This window comes from Parus major, chromosome 8, assembly GCF_001522545.3.
Source record: "Parus major isolate Abel chromosome 8, Parus_major1.1, whole genome shotgun sequence".
Lineage (NCBI taxonomy): Eukaryota > Metazoa > Chordata > Aves > Passeriformes > Paridae > Parus > Parus major.
In genome coordinates, this window is record NC_031777.1 from 24,870,561 (window position 1) to 24,890,615 (window position 20,055).

Below are 20,055 nucleotides of genomic sequence, written 5' to 3' on the forward strand. Positions count from 1 at the left end.
ACATTTGAAAACATGTCCTTGTCCTACTACAATAGCCAGATAAGAAAAGCCTTGGAAGCTGAAGTAACTCTGACTTTGTTGTTGACTTTTGCTGTACTTTGCTGATGGAATGTCATTGCCCTGTGTGTGCTCAGATGATCATTCATACTCATTTGTGATCAGTTAAAGTATCTTCACCATTTCAATGCAATAAATATCAGCCTGTGTTGTACAGGTCAGCAGGGATTGCTAGGAATATATTAGTCTGAATGAATGAGACTCATATTAATAACAGGATTTAGTACTAATCATTCTCCTCTCTTTACTTTCAGGACTGTTTCTTCCATTTTTTTTTTCTATTTAGAGACATTGCTATTATAAATTTTGTTTGTGCCTGTCTTTCAAAGGTTTGTATCAAAATCTGAAAACAGTTATTCTCTCTACTCAGCATTTGATATTTACAGCCACACTTCACAAGGCTACTGTTGAAGATCTCCTGCACCTATTACAAGTCTGTAGGAGCACACTGTTTATGAACTCAGAATAATAGAGACACAGCAGGGTGGTTTCCTTTTAGACAGCATATGGCACCTACCTGGATATGCTGCAGTGCTATGGATCATTTGCTACAATTAATAGAGCTAGCCAATATAAAGAAAAAGGGCACTTGGCAAAAAAATATGTCTTTTAAGGTTTGGCTCCAAATTTGATTGAAATGAAGATTTGATGCCTTCAAAGCAATTGCACTTTGAAAGAACTGAAACAAGCCATTTCACAGACTGACTGGGAAACAACCTTAGGAACCAGCAACATGGAAAGAAAGGAATGGCCCTTGGTCCTGTTCAGTCTCATTCTACTCAGTGTGTTCATAGCCCTCTGCTTTGGGAAAGGTTTCCTGGCTCACTTCACTTGGCCTCAAAGTGAAATTAAAGGTGAACTGATCATTGTTTAAAAACAAACCTGAAAAAGCTGCTCTGCAGCTGCAGACTGGGAGCATCTCAAAGGACTCCAGGCCCCAAGCTGCAGGTCACACTCATGAGGCTGCCTTCCTAAGCAGGGGTTTCACAGTCCCTGTTTCAGATGATGCTGAGGAGGACACCTGGAAGCTCTGGAAGGCTGTGCTAGAGCTGGAAGCCCTGTGAACACCCCAACCTTGCAGCAGCCCCACTGTGTGGAGACTGCTTAGATCAGCCCCAGTGTGGATTGCTCTGCTCAGCCCCACAAGGTGTAGCCACAGCATTTCCAGAGTGTGTGGCTCTAGGACAAGTTAAAAATTAAAGCACAGGTCTGTAGCCCTGGAAAACTTGTTCTGCACAAAGGAGTCCTTGAACCTTAAGAGACGAGGTCTGAGCAGCAGCTGCCACAGCATTCCCAGCTTCAGAGCAGCAAGGCTGGAGCTGCAGGTCAGGAAAGCACCTCTGGATGTGGGCAGCCCACTCTTCCTATATCAAATACCAAGTATTTCCATTAGCCATGGACACTGGGACACCCCACCTGAGAGCTGCACTGAAAATGGCAGGGAATTTTCAGCCCCTCTCTTGTTGCAGCTCATGAAAGGCACCTCGTTGTTCAGGCAACAAACATGAATCCCCAGTCCTCTGTGAGTAAACACTCTGAAAATAGGGAACTAAATGCCTGCTTTAAGACTTTAATGTTTCAAACATCATGATGAAAAATTGAAGCAACGTTATTTCCTGCAGAGGTGAGACAGAAATAAATCAGGGGAGTAATTTACTTCAAAGGTCTCTATGTTTACCTCTCCCTGTCTCCTAACTGGGGACACCAATCTCGCTGACTGAAACCAAGAATAGAGTCAAGGGAAAAATGTCCACAAAACTGCTCAAAATAGTCCAAATGAATGTAAAGTCTGATGGGTTTAGAATTGGTTCTGACAGTTTTGTATTACAAGACAGCGTCAGGTGTTAATTTTCATTTTTGTTTGCATTTCTTGTCACAGTTAGGGCCAAATTCTCCCTAAGCCACAGCTGCTTTAGCAGCTTGACTCGGATCTGTTGGAAACCGATGGGAATTGGTGCTGGACAGAGAACTCCTGTCTTCCATGAAGAGCCACAGCACTTGACACAGGCTCAGAGGGCACACTTCGTGCCAGAACCTCTGAATAATCTGTGCCAGGAAGCAGAGAAATCACAATATAGCACACGGATCTTTGAGATACATCTGGGTAATGGGCTTCACTTCTTCTGTCACTTCCCATTCCTGAGTCCTGTAGTCATTCACACAATTTGTTGCCTTACCCAAAAACCAACAGGCTATTTTAAGTTGTTATATTTATTTCAGATTAAGAAAGCAATAAATCAAGAGAGTGGCAAAGGTTTTATAAGTGAACGCAAAGTGAATTGCCATGTAAGAGAGAAAGCCAGACAACTCTGAAATGCAATAAAAAGGACTTACAGAGGAGATTGCCTGTTGCTTGTTAAGCACAGCAAATGGTAAGAGTTTGCTTTTATCAAAATACGTGATTTTTGAACAATGAAATCTGACAGAACCATCCTAAAACACCAGAAGTGTTCTGCCCAGATTCCCTGCTTATGTCCACTATACACAATTATTGTCTGGCTCTGCAAGACAGAATGTTTAAAGATTAAAAAGTGCAGTGCACAGAAAAAATGAGACTTAAGAATGACATCATCAAACACAACACAAAATGAGGCAGAATTACTAAAGGATTCCCTGGAGCAACCACAAGTCCTGCTGAGAACGTTCCTGCTGGGGCTCCCTAATTAATGTACCCATTTTCCACCTGTCACACAGCAGAATTAAACTCACTGCATCTCTGCTTTAATTCTCCACTCAATCAATAATTCGGATAACAGATTCAAAGTTCTGTAGATTCTATGTATTGATCTTCTCCCACCCTCAATTTGCCAGTTGTCTCCACTAACTTTGAGCAGTACGTCACTGAAAGTCCATTTCATTTAAAATGTAATCACTTTGCCGATGCTGAACTGCTTGCCAGTTTTATTAGTCTTCAGAAAACTTTCCCAAAATATGGAGCTGTGTGTAAACACATTGAGTATTGCTTAGAAACAGAAATCAGTGTTCAGTCCATGACTTCTCTTGCAATAAAAATTATTCTGTGCAGATACATAGACAGAAATTCCATATTTTAACCACTAACCCTTGCAAAGTTCACCAGAATTAGGCTACAGCTTCAAATACACTTTTTTTTTTTCTCTATGGCAACTTTAAACAATATTTGCTGATTGGAAAAGAAAAAGTTTTACTTATACTATTTGAATAGAAAAGGTTTGCAACCAAAAGGCGAATAATAATAATAAAAAAACCCTCTACCTTTATTCTGCTGAGGCAGCCTCTATCTTTTGCAACCCTGTAAAGATAGATCTCCAAACCTCATGAGGTTTCACAGTAATTAATGCAAACCATTTAGATCTGATTCTGAAAGCTGAATGGACTAAACAATGGAAGGTAAATTACTTTTTGCTGTTTTACATCTTTTCAATTCCTCGGCAAGGGTCAGAGCTGACACGGGGAAGATTAAATAGCATACAGCACAAAACGACCCTTATCACTGCCTTTCTGGAAAATTTGTTTTCTATGTATGCAAAAGGTATATAATGCTCTTGACTAAGAAGATACATGGGCATCATTACTATGTTTATACCAAGTGAATAGAAATAGATCAGAAGATGCTCAGTTATTGGAGGAGAGATAGCAGAAGAAAGTTATTAAAATACAGAGGAAGTACTGTTAGCAGCATCCAATGCAAGACAGGTCCCTGCATTGTTTTTCTGAAGATAAAATTCACTGGAAAAAGTGAGTTTTTCAGCAGAAAAAAAGTAAGTTTCAGATAGCAGTAAAGTCAGACATGAGTAAGGATACCAAACTCACTGTATTCAGCTCCTAAAGCTCAGTCTGGCTCCAGCAGTGCCACAGTGATGCATTTTCCAGAAGAATCTGTGCCCAGCACAGTGCCTTTCCTACATGTGTGTCAGGGGAAAAAGCCTGAAGCCCGAAAAATCTGTTATTTGGTCAGCTCCCTTCCTTTCCCTAGTAAAGGCAAAGAGATTTTTGATCTGTGTAGTAGCTTTGAAGTATTACTAGATAATAATTTTTCCTTGATCTACCAAGTTAGTACACCACCAGCAACCTGTCACCTTGGAAGAAACAAGGGAATGACTTTGATCACTTCTATGAAAAAGGGAGTGGAAGAGAATTAGAAAGGTTTGCCAGCCTGGCAAAGCTCTTCCAGCTGGGCTGACTGCCAGTTGTACCCAAGAGCTCATGAATATTTAAAAAAAAAAAAGTGGGATAGCTGTACAATCATACATCGTATCAACCAGATTTGGTTTCTGGTAAATTAAGAGTTCTCAAATTCATGTCTTCTGTTATCCCAGGCTGCTTAAACCTGTGTTAGAAGTGATCTCAGAGCTCAGATCTCTAAGACATGAGATCTCAGATTAAAGGTTAGCCTTGGAAATTGATGGTAGACTTGCAGTAGAAGAAAGGATTGGATTTTTATTATATTTTCCATTCTTTAAAAAGAAATTGGAATATTATTAATTAGCTTCATTTCCTGGAAAAGTTCTCAAATTAAATAATCAAACATAAGTGCCTGCAAGATAATAAGGAAATGGGTTACACCCAACAAAGATTTTGTCAGGAAGTCATCTTGCCAAGAAACCATCATTTATCTGTTAACGAGATAATAGGCTCTGTGGATAAGGGAGGAACAGTTAATATTGTACCTTGAATCTAATAACATTTGCCATGTGATCTTACACAACAGCCTAACAAAGGCATGAATTAAACTGCTGCAGGTTAGGTACACAACTCTTTGGATTATCATGCTCAAAGAGAAATTACCTCTGTCATTTTTCCATACTTAGGCAAGACCACTGCATGGTTTCTGCAAGGGGTTTGTCCTAAATGTTGCTAGGCTCAATACTTTCTGTAATGGCACGATCACAAGACATGTAGCTGTCACCTGTAGATGACAAGAAACTTGGAAAGACTGACAGTTTATCAAGAGCACAGAAACAGATTTCATAGTGATTGTGGCAACCTGGAAAAATGTTCAGAAAAATGGGGTAAACAATTTGAGATATGGTATCTGTGAATAACCAGCTCTAGTTTAAAATCACTTAGTAAAATCTTAGTTTAAAATCACTAAGTAGTTAAGAACTTAAACCCTAACTGGAAAAAAAAAAAAAGCACTAGGATTTCAAATTATTTGAGCTGAAGATGAATTAGTAGTAACATGCTGTTTCACAAAAGGCAGTCATGGCACAGGAACATAGAGAGTCAGGCCTGTAAAGACCATCCCACAATGATTCTTCTCTCTTTGCTACACTGTCACCATCTGCTTCAGAAAGATGCAGACAGCAATCCACAGCAGAGCTCAATGTGTCACAATGTCAGAGATCAAACTCAACACTTTGACCAGTTAGAAAAGATAGAAATAATTCTGATTTGTTTCTATAGAAGAGATACTTGAGAAGGGGTGTGAGCACTTAATAAAAATTCCTGTTTAAATAAATAAATTAATTCATAAACTCCAATTACAGGAAAAGACTGATTTATGCCCAGTGTCCTTGAGAAGAGAACAAGACACACACAGCTAATGCAGCAAGCAGGAGTCAAGTTAGAGCAAGGGAAAACACACACTAGAGAAAAGGCCAATGCAGCACTGGAATATGATCCTTTGGTCAGGCTCTGAGTGGCCCCTCAGCAGAGACCCTTGAGAAGATGTGTGACAGAAAGCTGCCAGCAGTGACAGGATAGGCTGAGGGTGGACTGAGCCTTTCTAAGACACCCCAGTTGCTCTGAGCTGCACAGCTGCATCTCAGCCAGATGTTCTTCAGGCAAGAGAAACACACACACACACACACACACATGCAGGAGTTATCTCTGCCCAGCAGTGGAAAGATGACTGTGCAGATTTTTATGAAATACATCAGTGGTCTTGCCCAGCCTTGCATGGACATTTGCAAACTTCTGCCTCCCTGAATTGGAAAATGTGTTTTTCCATTGGAATTTCAGGCTGAGTGAGCAATTTCAGCTACATTATCAATGAGACCATGACAAAAATGGACAGGATCAATGTCTGTAGATACATGGCTAGGCACAAACTGTGGGACCTGGGAGCCCTTCCGAGCTCTTCAGTCCCATTCAGTGTTTCATTCACCTCCTGACTCAGTGCAAACCAGATGGCAAATTCTGTCCCTCACCTTCTGCCTCTTACAGTCTCCATGGGGAAGGAACAGGGAGAAATTTGCTTGCCCTCCTTGCACAAGGCTAAAGCTGTAGATAGCCAATATACAACAAGCAGTGCCTGGCTTTTCAAACTCAGATCACTCACCAGGATCAGACAATGATGTTTTTTTCAGAAGACTCTGGGACTGTTTTTTCTTTGTACCCTTTTTTTGCCATAACTTTGATGCATTGGCTCTCCACACCCAAGGTCTCAGTGTTTAGCCACAAGAAATCTAAATATGTTGTTCTATCCCATTCTTTTTCTGTGGGTCCCGTGCTAAGTGAGTTGGTCTTGAAGAGAACCTGTTTCACTAAGCTAAAACAAAAAACCCTATCCTGACAGTATTTATTAGAAATGAGATCAGTAGCAAATGGGGAAGAAGCCAAGCAGAAGTTATGTCTATTCTGCACCTGGACTGAAGAAAAGGGCATTTCACTTACAAAAATTGTCATTCATTTACTATTTGAACAGAAAAATCTCATAATATATTAACTATATTTGTAAAGTCTGCAAAGTCACAGTTGCATTGATTTATAACAACAAATGCACTGTCTAAGTCATTTATTTTAACACTGTGAGAACACTTCCTTTTAGAGAAAATGCACAGGATTTGACAAATGGATAAAATTCCTTGGTTCCTGTCAAACAACAGATTTATCTTGTGGACCCACTGAAAAATCATAGAATGGTTTGGGTTGGAAGGGACCTTAAGGATCATCTCATTGCCACCCCCCTGTCATGGACAGGGCCACCTTCCACCAGACCTGGCTACTCAGGGCCCCACCCAACACCTCCATGGATGCTTCTCAGGGAATCCTGTTCCAGTATCTGACCACACTCACAGGGAAGAATTTCTTCCCAACATCTCATCTAAACCTGCCCTCTGACAGTTCAAAGTCACTGAATAAGTGCTACAGTAGGATTCATGCAACCTGCTCTGTGATACCCATGTAACAAGGCTTTTTGGGGAGGTGAATAGAGGAATCCATGGGAGGTCTTAAACCAGCCCTTGACAAAACCATGACCTCAGATGTGGCACAGAGCACACTGCAGTAGCATAGGATCCCTCGGATCCCACATGTATAAACTCAATGCTTATTTGGGCAGGAGCAGCTCACTCTTAACCGTGTCTCTATTAAGACTGCAAAGCTTGTTTGGTCCTGATTAACACATTTTTGTCATGTAACCATTTATTATTGAATATAAGGACGAAAAGAAATGTCACAGAACAAGGGTTTTAGACTGCAGTCTATCCTGCAATGATGCAAGGCTCCTGATAAGACATTTTAGCTGCAGACTATATCAAAGCAAACCTTGAAAACAATACCTTCAAGCAGTGGTAGCAATGAGTTCTTTCTATTTCAATAAAAGCTTTCCATCTCGAGATCCTAAAGAGCTTTTTAAATATTAATCAAGCCTCTAAGCAGCTCTGGAGATGCTAAAATATTGTAGCCAATGATCAATTAAACCATACACAGTTTATCCACTCTAGAGATAAGGCATGGCACAAATGCAGAAAATACCCAAAGTTGCTGTGCACAGAGCCAGATGAGGCTCTCCTGGGTGGATGGGAGCCACTTTGGCATCTGAAATACCCTCTTTACAGTGTCCCATGATGACTGTACTATCCAGGCTTGTCCATTTATCCTGGGGATCCAAATCCCCATTAGAGGAGAAGTGACTGCTACTTCTATTTTATCATAGATGAGTGACTGAGGTACAGGGAGATAAATGATTTGCCCAAGGTCACACAAGAGACCTGTAGCAGAGAAATAGGGTATTTCTCAGTATTCCTGTTCCTTCTCAACAGCCCAAATAGTTCTTTATTTTTCTTTTTTTTTTTTTTTACATCCCTTTTTCAGCACAGTCTAGAGGGTACTGAATCAGTCTGAATGGCGTGTTATCTGGCAGTGTGGGGATTTATTTTTTGTTATAGTTTTGACACGTGTAATGAGTAAAACATTCTGTACTTGTAACATTATTTATCCTCTAGCCTTAACTGTGGTCTTCAAAAACTCCCAGAGACTGCACCTTTCAGAGCACATGCAAGGGTAGCCTGTTATTTGTCAGAGCTCACAAAGGCATTGCTGAGAGTGCAAGCCTTGTTCCTCAGACAGAAAGCTCTTCCCCCTTTTATGCTGCAGATTTCTGGGCAATGTCAATACCCATTTAAGAGGTCTCCCACTCTCTAGGCTCCTTCTGTCATGTGTTGACATCTTCTAGGAATCAGCAGATTTTATGCCTCCATTCAATTCACTTGACCTGCCTCTAAATATGTTCCCGGCATCAGAAAAGCCATTCCCCACACACACATATGATGAAGCCCAGATCAATAGCACAGGATAAAAACAAACAAGCTAACTAAGGCAAGTCTAAAGTCTTAAGAGCTATCCACAGATGCTGCTATCTGGACTGTTCAATATGATGTTCTGAATTGCACACAGCAGGGTTTCATTTGCTACAAATAGCTTTGCACCAGCAGCATCTTCAATAATTTTATCATGCAGTGTTCCCTAGATAGACCAATATTTCATTTAATAAACAGCAAATTAAAATAGCAAATGTAGTGAAAGACAAAGCATGAATAGATTTGCTTCAGAGTTTTAAAGGGAAAGATTGACTTTTGTTGTTGTTGTTGTTGTTTTATTTTCTTTTTAGTATTTCTGTAGTTGCTCATAAGGTCACCTTCATGACAATTCCAACAGGGGTTTATCTTGTAGTGCTCACTCTGACATACAGCCTGATGATTTATTATTGCTTAGTTCTTGATACTGTTCACTGCACAATCCAATCTAAGAGAGACACATATTTCTCAATTCAGGGACTTCTTTTATTTTATGAAAAATCAGCTGGGTGCTTTGTGGTAAAACTGGACTTGGCATTTGATCTTAATTTTTTTAGGTATTTCCTTCGATTCTTTGTTTCTCTGCTGTATCTTTGATGTATTCCAGGATCGTTTTTGTTTTCTATTCATTTGCTTTTCTCCTCTCACCCTGTTTTTCTGTGGCTACACCCTAAAGAAAAATCTGGCACAGCAGCAGTTTCTTACAGACGCTCTTATCTAGATTTCTGTTTCATACTAGTGGGTGACATGGTGATAGATTTCATAGGTTTTCTCTTCTCATTTGGGAGAAAGAATATAATTATGCAAAGGAGGGTTAGATGGACAGTAGGAATATATCACTATTAACCCACCAGAACACATGCAGATTCACTGTGGTTATGTCCTTAGAGGGGGAAAAAAAAGCCCTTCACATGCTAGACAAGATTCTTCTCCTCTCTTTGTATTAACATCAACTCAAGGGTAAGCCAACAATTCTCATCATGTCATTCCAGTGTCTATGGTGTTGTGATAAGGGGCTATTTAAGCTCTGCTTGGCTGCAAAGCTGTCTCCAGTGTTCCCATAGAGTGTCTAAGCCATTTGGAATCATTAACCCACATGGACCAGGCTGCCCAGGACTCAGAGACATTCCTTCCAGGCTGCCAGTCATTAGCTGGTACGTTAAGTAGCTAATGGTGCTCTCACTGTATCTGCTGCATCATGCAGGTGCAACAGAATAAACATTTTTTCCCACTGGTGCTTTGTCCTAAATCATTAAGGACCCCAATCCTGCAAAGATTTATGTCTGTGAATAAGTTTACTCACATGAGCAATCCTGTTTCAACCCTCTTAAACACACGCTTGTAGGGTCAGAGTCTTGATGATCAAAATATCAGGTGTTTGGCTAAAAGCTGATGGAAATGCAAAACAGCATCAGAAAAGAGCAAAAAAAAAAAACACTTTCTGCTCTGTATTTCTTTGTACTGAGACATACTTGCTCAAGAACAAAGATTGGTAGCCACACCTGAAATCCTATGATCCCGTTATTTCCCTGCTAATTGATCGGTATAGAAATATATATATATATATATATATATATATCTGTCAAAGCAGTATGAATATTCCCCAACTGGCTGCTGGTAAGGGAGATTAACGGAGGATATGTAAATTATTAAAGCCATAAACTCCTTGTGGAGCCTCCTGGGGTCGGGGGGATGAGCTGGCTGTTCCCGGTGGGGCTGAGCTGGAGCAAGGTTAAATAAGCATCCCCACCTCGTGTCTGCAGCTATCAGACACCTTTGCTGACTCCCCGGCGCCAAGAAGTCAGGCACCACCCTCTACCCTCAGAGAAGCACAGGAGGTTGCAAATGGTAAATTTAATACCGCAGCAGGAGGTGCCATTTACAGTCCCAAAGGATAAGTCTCCCCCTCTTCTCTTTCATGCTCATATAAACAAATGGAGGCTGATGCAATTTTGAATCCTGTTGGCTTTTTTTGTTTTTAAATATGTAATTTCCTCCTTATTTTAGCATCTAGGCGGGGTAACATTAAAGGATTTTCGTACACATGACTGATGGTTAAACTGCAATGAAGATTTGTATTTTATGAATCCATTAAAACATTGGCAAATACAAGGAAAAAAGAGAAGAAAAAGGAAAAAATCACAACCTACCAGTAAAATATTTGGGACTTATTAGTGACACGCAATTTGAAAGAAAAGGAGGTTAAGATCCCTGCACAACCGAGCCTTACACAAAGTATTCTTTATCTTAGTTTAAAAGACAAACAAAATTTACTGCAGAAAGGCTATCAAATATTTTTATAATGCTTGCCTGCTTTGCTCCATCTATTGTGGCATAGTCATTCCTAGAATAATGTCTTTAAAAGGTTAAAATCATGTAATAGTTTAATTTTCTAAGTTACATATTGCCAGGCACTGTTTGAAAGAATAACATAATATCTAGTGAAACCACTGCCTTATCAATTCAACCAACTCCTTTTATATGCTGCTAGAACAATGCAAGAATACATCTTTTGTATGAGCAAAAAATTTTAAAAAATAATTAGTCTATATTGGAAAGATGTTTCAAATCAATAATTTTACAGAGGGTGTTTGAGATTAATGCATTAATTAAATAATTGGAAAAATGCAAGGCAGGAGAAACAAGCAGCTTCTAAAAACAGATACAGAGAACAAAAATCATTATATCTGAGAAGAAGACTGACACATTGTCAGAGGATCCAAGCACTGCATCCATCCCTCAGTCCAGTTTCCTACATAATGTTGGCCAGAGGACTCCACTTTAGTGTCTTCTGAGTGATACCTGGTCATGTGAGGTTGGGTGATTTCATCACTTTTAGAAGGGCACCAATCCTTCTAATTAGAGAATCTATTTTATTTCCAGGCAAACTCTTGTGGTCACCCAGTTCCTCTCACTGCTAAAATAAATGGGGCAGCAGAGGCAAAAGAGCCCTGGCAGCTGTGAGTGACAGGGTAGATGGCAGAAATGGGAAAGGAGACAGATCACAGAATACCTCAAATTGGAAGAGACCCATAAAGATCGCTGAGTTTAATTCCCAACAGGCCAAAAATACATCTGGAATTAGTAGACCAGAGGAGTGGGCCAGCACATTAGCAGGAAGCATCGAGCATTTCCCTTGTCAGCATAAATATCTGAGACATTTCAGCCATAAATTTCACGGACCACGCCAGGCTGCAGGCTCCTGGCTGCTGTTGCTGCTGTATTGCAGCACAGCCATCAGCACTGGGTTGGATTTATCAGCTCAGCCTCCAGGATGCCACAGAGCCCCGAATGAGCTCCTGCAAGAGGCAGAAAATGGGACGGAGCGCGGGGCCGCCGCTGCACCGTGCGGAAAACAGACACAGGACTGAGCACACACAAATGCAGGCAGGCAAACAGTAAATAATTAACCACTGCATCGATTCAAATGAGGACGAAGGGAGAATCTGAGGACACAAGAAATGTTTTGCTCTCCTATCTCGCACACAAACTTCCCAGCGGAGGCTTGGGCAGCGGTGAAGGCACGCAGCCCCGTGCTGCTCAGCACACACACCTTGGGCTCAGGCTGCAAACACAGGCCCCCAGACAGCTCTACATCACCTTCACAGCCCCCATCTCTACTCTAGCCCTCTCCCTACCCATGCAATGCAAATTTAACTCTGACTTTTTTTCTCTTTTTTGTCCACGGTTAAAATGCAAGATTCATCTCTGCTCCCTTATTAGTATAAGGAAAGAAGGCCTGCATTTGACTGTCTGACACATCACAAAAACATGGAACATTCATTAAAGATTTATGGCAACATCAAACATTCTGCTTTACTTTCAATTTTGTCACATAATCCCAATAAAACAGTGATTTAGCTGTATATGTTAAAGTTATTTGTCAGTGCTGAGTCCTTCCTGTTTCACTGCTGACACACAAATACGTAAGCCAGTGAAGTCAGCCTCCATGGGGTCTGCCTCTTTTGGGAGCATTTTAAGGATGGCTCTTCTGCAGGAGTATGTTGAGACTGGGCTCTATATTATTTAAGCTTTCCAGGAAAAAAAAAAAAAGAAAAACCCTCTTAAGTAATGCATTAGTGTTATTCTTATCTAGAGAAGGCTTGTGGGACTAAGTGAAAAGATAAAGGAAATAACAGAGACATGTAGCAGTGCTAATGTTAATATTTGATTAGAAATATTCCATACAAGATGTCAAGACAAATTCAGCTCTTGTTATCAACACACACCCAGCTTATTGAGGCTGAAGTAGTGTGTTCAGAGGTACAGTTTAGAACTTAAGTTATTTGAAATTAGTTTGTGCTCATAAAATGAAGATAAATTCTAGGAAAAAACAAACAAAACAACACCCTAACCCTTCTAATGTAACGTTCAGAATTAATTAGCAAGGACAAGAACTACTGGAATCAAATTCATACCTGTTCTTCTATTATTACATGTTGCTTAATTTAAAACACGGTGTGCAACATCAAACCACTTGACATCATCTTCCCAAAGTCTTAAATGAAATCATTTAAGTGTCTAAAGTCCTCATACTTAACACATTTTCCATTCTCTCTTTGACCACAGCTGCCACAGGCATCATCTCTTGAGTTAAGTGGCATGACAGCATTATCCCCTGCTACACCATGTCAGTTCACTCCCCTTTTCATACAGTTTCATGTATTCAGTGGTTAATTGTAAATGTTTTTACACAGGGTTTGACTACTGCAGCAAGGAGGAAAACAATCTAAAAAAACAACCTGCCTCAGGTTCTAAGTCACCGTGATGGTGCCAATATTGTCATTGTCGACAATGACGCGCAAGGAGAAGATGGAGAAAGAAAGGCACACAATTAAGTCTAAGCTGATGGCATGATACCCAGAAGCAATTGTCAGAGAGAGAAACAAGGAGATGGAATTGGATGCAGAGCAGTCAGGAGCAGAGAAATAGAGCTGTGTCTCAGTTGGGTAAGGACAGCAGGTGAAATTATACAACTGGACAACATCATCCAGAGAGAAAGCTGGCAAAATTTTAAAATGGTAGAATACATAAAACAGAAAAACGGGAAAAAGGGGGAACTAAGGAGGAAAAGAGTTGCTAAATAAGAATGGGGAAAGCATGGAGTAAGCCCCAAGGGAAGCTGGAATGTTGAGAAGACTTAAGAACAAAGTAGAAAGATCAAGAAGCTGGATATGGCAGTCTGGCCAATAAACCACTGCTTGAGACTTCTTAAAAGCCCACCAGAACTCAGCACTGAGCCAGGATGTAACTGCAGGAGAAAAATTCACAACAGTTCCTGACTGTGCTGTGGCCTTCTCAAAACACACCTTGGTGGGACTCTTGTTACTGGGTATATCAGAGGACTCGCCTGCTCTCTCTGTCTGAACACCCCCACTATCACAGGACTGAAAGAATTAATGTTCCCTGCATGGTAGCTCTGTACACATTAGGGAGGGATACAGTACTGGAGCCATGGAAAGGTATGAGGTGTCTGAAAGCATTTCAGGAGAATGGTTAAGGACACATTTCTTGATGATGGGCACAGAAGTCAGCAGCAGGCAGAAATGGGAAAGAGGGGGAAGGAAAGACACACCCAAGGCAGTGGGCAGAAGGGCTTGAGAGAATTGTCAGGAGCATCCAATATGGACAAGGAGCACTGGGGCTTAGGCCATGTTACTGTGCATCTTTAGAATTACCTATGTAGCCTCCTTTTACCATTCCCCCCTTTTTATATCTATTTCCTGTGCTCTTCAAGGTATCTTTCATAGAAATTATGATTACTGTCATTTCAGGGATCTGTCTCTACTTCAAGATGTCTGCATGCATCCTCTATGAAAGGTGTTTCACAGCAGTCTTCAGGAAAAAGGAGATCAGAAATGGGAATCAAAAGCCACAATAACTAATAAAGTTTCCTTAATTAGACAGTATACAATTATTTTATGATCCATGAGGTTGCCTGCAATAATTCAGTCAGTGAAACAAAGTACATGTAAGATTTTTTCTTTCTGTGAGAAACCACCTCTTCCATAATGTTTAAACAGCATTATGACCCAACCAGTAATAAATACAAGTCTTTCAAATACAGCTGCACAGGAATCCATAAACTACAGAAAGGTTTGTGATGTATTTACTTCAGCTCGCTTCAAAGCAGGACTAGCCTTTCTTAAAAAGGGGAAAAAAAAACCACAAGAAAGAACTGACCTTGGTTTTGCTGAAGAAAATCATTGACAACATTTAGTGGTGAAAAGACAGACTGGTAAAACCCAAAATCTTTTTATATTAAGACATGTCAAGTTATATCAGGAATAGTTTTGGACTATGCAACTGTATTTTGTCTCAGGCATTTGCTAAACTTAACAAGCTGAAATAGACAACAGTAGAGTTGTTAAGATTTATTTCTTATTTTCTTCAAATTGCCTGTGTTTGTTTCTTAGCAAGAGGATGATTTTCCCATCCTGAGAAACAGTGAAAGAGACAGTATTTTTCAGTTTAAGCTGGGAAATGGAAATTAATGAAAGATACTTGTAAATCATTCATCAGCCTTGGCAGTGCCAGGCATTTTGCATTTCAATACCTCCATGGTTCTAAGAACAGCATAAGGTAAGTTTATAGAAACCAGACTTTTTCCTCATCAAATGTATCACGGATTTACCAGGAGAAGGATTTTCACCCCTTCCATCTCCTGATTAGGGAAGAACCGACCATTGTAGCAGCTCTCCTCTGAAATGTTCCTGGCAAGCTGACAGACTTTTTTCCCAGCACTATTGCATCCTAATGAGCAAGACTCCAGCCTGCTGTAAGAGCTGTTTCTCTCACTTACCACAAGGTTTTTGTGCACATGTATGTGACTCTTCTGAGAATAAATTGTGAACACTGTGTTTTCCATGTACAAGTATTTCTTTTTTGAGGCACTGCATCTCCTCATTGAAGACATTCAGCTTCTTCCTAAGGCAGCAGAATACTGGTTGTCACATTATGTTTCAATCTTAGATGACAGCATATTTTTCAAGTGTCCCTGCATTTACCTCAAAGTTTTCTCTCTGTGGACAAAAAGTTGCTTCTAAACAAGCAAGAAATTGTGAACTAGGGGATGATACCTCCTTTCTAAAGCCCTTAGCACATCTTTCCTTTCTCTGATTGTCTTTCCTTTTCCTTCTTTCATAAAAACTCATGCTGCCTGCCCATATCAACATTTAGAAAGTGTAAATTTAATTTAAAAAAGAAAAAAAAGCACATCAGTTTGGATAAAATAACAACAAAAATGTGAAGAAGCGGAAATACCTCTCATTCAGCTACAAGAACCGTGGTAGAAGTCTGAGGGCTCACTTATGTGAGTTACAGCATTTTCCATGAACATGATTGTGCCCTAATGATACCACTGTCCTTTAGCAAAGCCCTGGGGCCACACAAAGTGTTCAGTGCCTGGACATCAGCTCCTGTTTTGCACACTGCCTAAGGCCTAAATAGGCCTTTCATATACAGGCCAGATGTTCACTCTTTCTTAGGCCAGCTTAAGGCTAGAACAAACCTTTTCAACCAGGGTTTATCTGAGTTTCTAAATTACATGCTGGGAAGAAATTTAATTGGTTTAATTAAGAAAGTTTATTTCATGGTAATTCAGTTTTGTTATGCTGCAAGACTTAATGTGTCCTCTGATAGGAGTGATTTGTTATAAATATTCATAGCAATCCTCTTCTCATCCAAGCCAAAAAAATATATATTCAAGTAGAAAGTTGCAAATTTTAAAAAAAGAGTACTTTCTATAGTCTGGAACATGACTGACCAAATCTCCTCAAAATATCATCCACACCTATTTAAGTCAGGGTAATTGTCATCTCTTTGTATAAATGACACAGTGCTCACAGATTCTCCCTGTTTTCCACAGAAATGTCAAAGGCAACAAGGTTACAGCCTGACTGCTTTTTTCCCATGAAGTTTTAGTCATTATTTTTCTTGACCAATTGCTGTATGTTGCTAAGGTTTGGGGGTTTGTTTTGGATTTGGTAGGGTTTTTTCCCAAAAACCATCATAAGAAACAAAACATTTGATATAATATTATTCAATAAAAACATCATAAAGCTGGTTTATTGTGTTTTGAAGTGAGCCCTGCCTGCCTGAGATGCCTGACAATGCACATTACAGCCAGGGGTAGAAAGGCAGTGTAAACTAGAGGCCCTGCTACCTGTGAAGGTCATGACTTAATCCTTCACACTGAACAGACACCATGACTTAGCTAAAAATCCAAGTTCACAGACATCAGTCACTACCATAATGGGCCTGCAGGTCAGGCAAGACAACAGGAGGAAAACAAATGTTGATTCAGTTGGGTTCTTCTGAGGCTCAGGCATCCTTCACAGTGTTCTCTCTGTGCCCCTCACCACCAATCATTACCAGTGATGAGGCTGCAAGGAACATCCATGTGCAGGATGCAGAGCTCTCTGGCTGCAGAGGAGATCCATATGGATCAATAAAGGGTTTGTTCTTCCAGCAGCAAATTTAGAGCAGGGAAATGCTGCCCAGCAGGCAGGGGTGTCCCCTGCCCACGTACCCCCACCCCAACACAGCTGCTTCTGGCCCCATCACTGAGTCCCAAACCCACCAAACTGGAATAAGGCAATAGGTTGTCCCTGTAAATCAAAATTGGAGTCTGCAAGAATAAAACAGGAGCAATTCCTCGGCCGTTGTTATGGCCTTTGTAAGATTTTCTCTTATGCTAATCCATCGATGCCACGTGCAGGATTCTGGCTCTGTGTTTTAGCTGCTGCTCAAACACAGGTAGAAACAGCATTTCCCAAGTGAACAGCTAATGTGAAAGAACACAAGAGAAAGCAGGAGAAGGAGACATGCCAGAGTGTTGTACAATGAAGAGACGGGGAAAATATTTTTGATTAGAGCCACCCAAGGTGCTCAGTTCTTAATATGTTGAACTCCATTTTCCAGCATATTTTCATTAAAAAAAAACCCAACCAAATAATTAAGCAGTAATCAAGGCTTTCCAAAAACTTTATTTGCCAGTCACAGCATGACTCTAAAAGTCATTTATTTTGTGGGTCTCAGTTTGGCCCTGAGATAGAAGACATTTTTACACATATTATGCAGATTTGCATGATTTCCTCAAGGCTCTTAAAAACTGCAGCTCTCTGATATAAAAAAACACACAGGTAAATTTTCAAATATTTATTTTCAAATACTTTTACATTTCTGGCAAGTTAAGCAATGAAAAAATACTGATATTATTTACTAGGATCCACAGTGGTACCTGAAGTCAGAGTTACATTGAACAGACAAGAAAAGAACACCTTTTGTGCTCCAAGTCTTTGGCTTGTACGATTTGCAGCAGATCAAGCACAACTCTTGATTTGTATCCAAGGGAGGGGCTGGTGGAGCATCAGACAACACAAAAAGACCCTTGAACACATTTTAATCTGATTTCTCATGTTTTTTTTAAAAAAAGTAATAAAAATGAAGAAATTATCTGTAAGAATTTCAGTACAGTATCTACAAAAGGGTTATTTTTAACATCCATCAGTTAAAATCTCTTTATAGGAAAGGTCCTGAGCTGCCCTCACTCATATGTACAGCCAAGAGAGACTCAGGATGAAGAGCAAGAACAATTGCATTTTAAAGGATGTGTGAGTTCCTTTCTTTGTTAATACTATATTGTGCAGAGCACTTTATCACCCAGTCCCTATAAAAGCTGCAGTGCTCTCAGATATTCATGAAAAAAAAAAAAACCACAAAAAACACAGAAGGAAAAAAACCAAAAAAAAAAACTACAAATAACCCCCTACTCTTCAGCAAACAGATCAACTTTTTCTCAGCTGGTTAAATTAGGGAAGTGATGAGCCTTCCCTAGGTTACTAAAACACATAAATCAGATATCTTGACAACACCTCTGCCAAATCATAACACGAAAAACAAATCCATTTACAAAAATCCGATTGATACAAATGGTATTTTCCTTTCAGTTCCCATGGCTATATGAGTATGTGAGGCAACAAGAAGGTAGAATTAATCTTCTTTAATACTGCAAGGAACACATTTCAAAATAAACACTATTATCAATCTATTCCTTTTTTATCAAAACAAAAAGGATAAAGAAACAGCATCACTGTCTTACTGTGAGAGCCAGGCACACGGAGCTGACACTACCACTGGGAAAGAAACAATCTGCCTTTTTAGCTGCCCTACCTGCACTTGGAGGTTAGACAAGTGCACTGAAGGTTAGAAAAGTGTCGTTTCCTTCCACAATCTAAATGTGCCAGCCTGTCACAGCACTACAGACAATAGATGGCTGCTGACTACTTGCTCTGTGTCTGATTTTCTTCAGCTCCTGATGACAGCTCTTTCTCTCAAGTTTACCAGATCAACGTTGCCATAATGGCTCATGACAATGCAGCAATGCAGGACTACCTGCACAGATGCACATTTATTCCTCCTGTTGACAGAAACTCAATTCATTTTTCAGAATCCACAAGATAGCTCCCTACAAAATGAGCTGTGGAGAACTATCCGCTACAGTGAACTGAGTAGTTTTGAGAACAAACCATTAGGAGAAGACATTATGTGACAAAAGTATCTCAAGTTCAAAAGTGCTCTTTCCAGAGAAAGAAGAAAAATCTAAAAAAAACCAAAAAACAAAAAAACATGACCCCGAAAAATCAAGACATCAGCTTACATATGTGCACCAAAAAAAATATGTTGCCCTTCTGAGTTTCCAGAATCAATTTCTGTATTTGAACGTAATTTTTTAATCCTTTGTTTACATTCATAAAACTCCTAAGAAAATGAAGTATATGGAGAAACCTGGTTGTTAGCAATGCCCTATTTTTGGATGAGACAAGAAATCCACTGAAAGGGCTGTAATAAAAGAAGTGTGGGGAGGGGAAAAGGAAGAAAATTGTAACACAAAGCTATGAGACCATTATATGAATTTAAAAGAATGGTATAATGGTCAGAGGCAGAGATAGCAGGTGTGACAGGAGAAATAAAAGGTTTAAACTTCAGTATCACATGCAGAAAGGAAAAGCCCATCAGGAGCAGAGTATTCCAGATGATGGAGGGGATCATTTCTGCTATGAATTTTTTAATACATCAGAGAGAAATGAGCTACGTGCCAAAACAGCCAGAAGGAAAAACTCATGGAAGTCTGACCAAAGACACCAGTACTTGTTATCAAGATGAACAGTTGGGCTGCAAAAATCTTAGCTTCTTTTTTAGACAGACCTATCTGTTCTTTAATAATATCCACTTGGACACCTACAGCAAAATTTACTTAATTGACCTCTCTGGCCAGAGGTGAAGTCGCTATATTAAAAACTTGCTGTTAATATTTTCTGTTCCTCTCAAATGCATAAGTTTCTTATGAATCACTGCAAGTGTGCTATACTTTAGCTTTAATTCACCTGCAGATTTATCTGGGAACAAAAAGATTATTTAAAAGAAGTCATTTTAACATTTCGTTACACTTTTACTATTGCTTTCAATGGAATTTGGTATAATATATAGTTTTGGC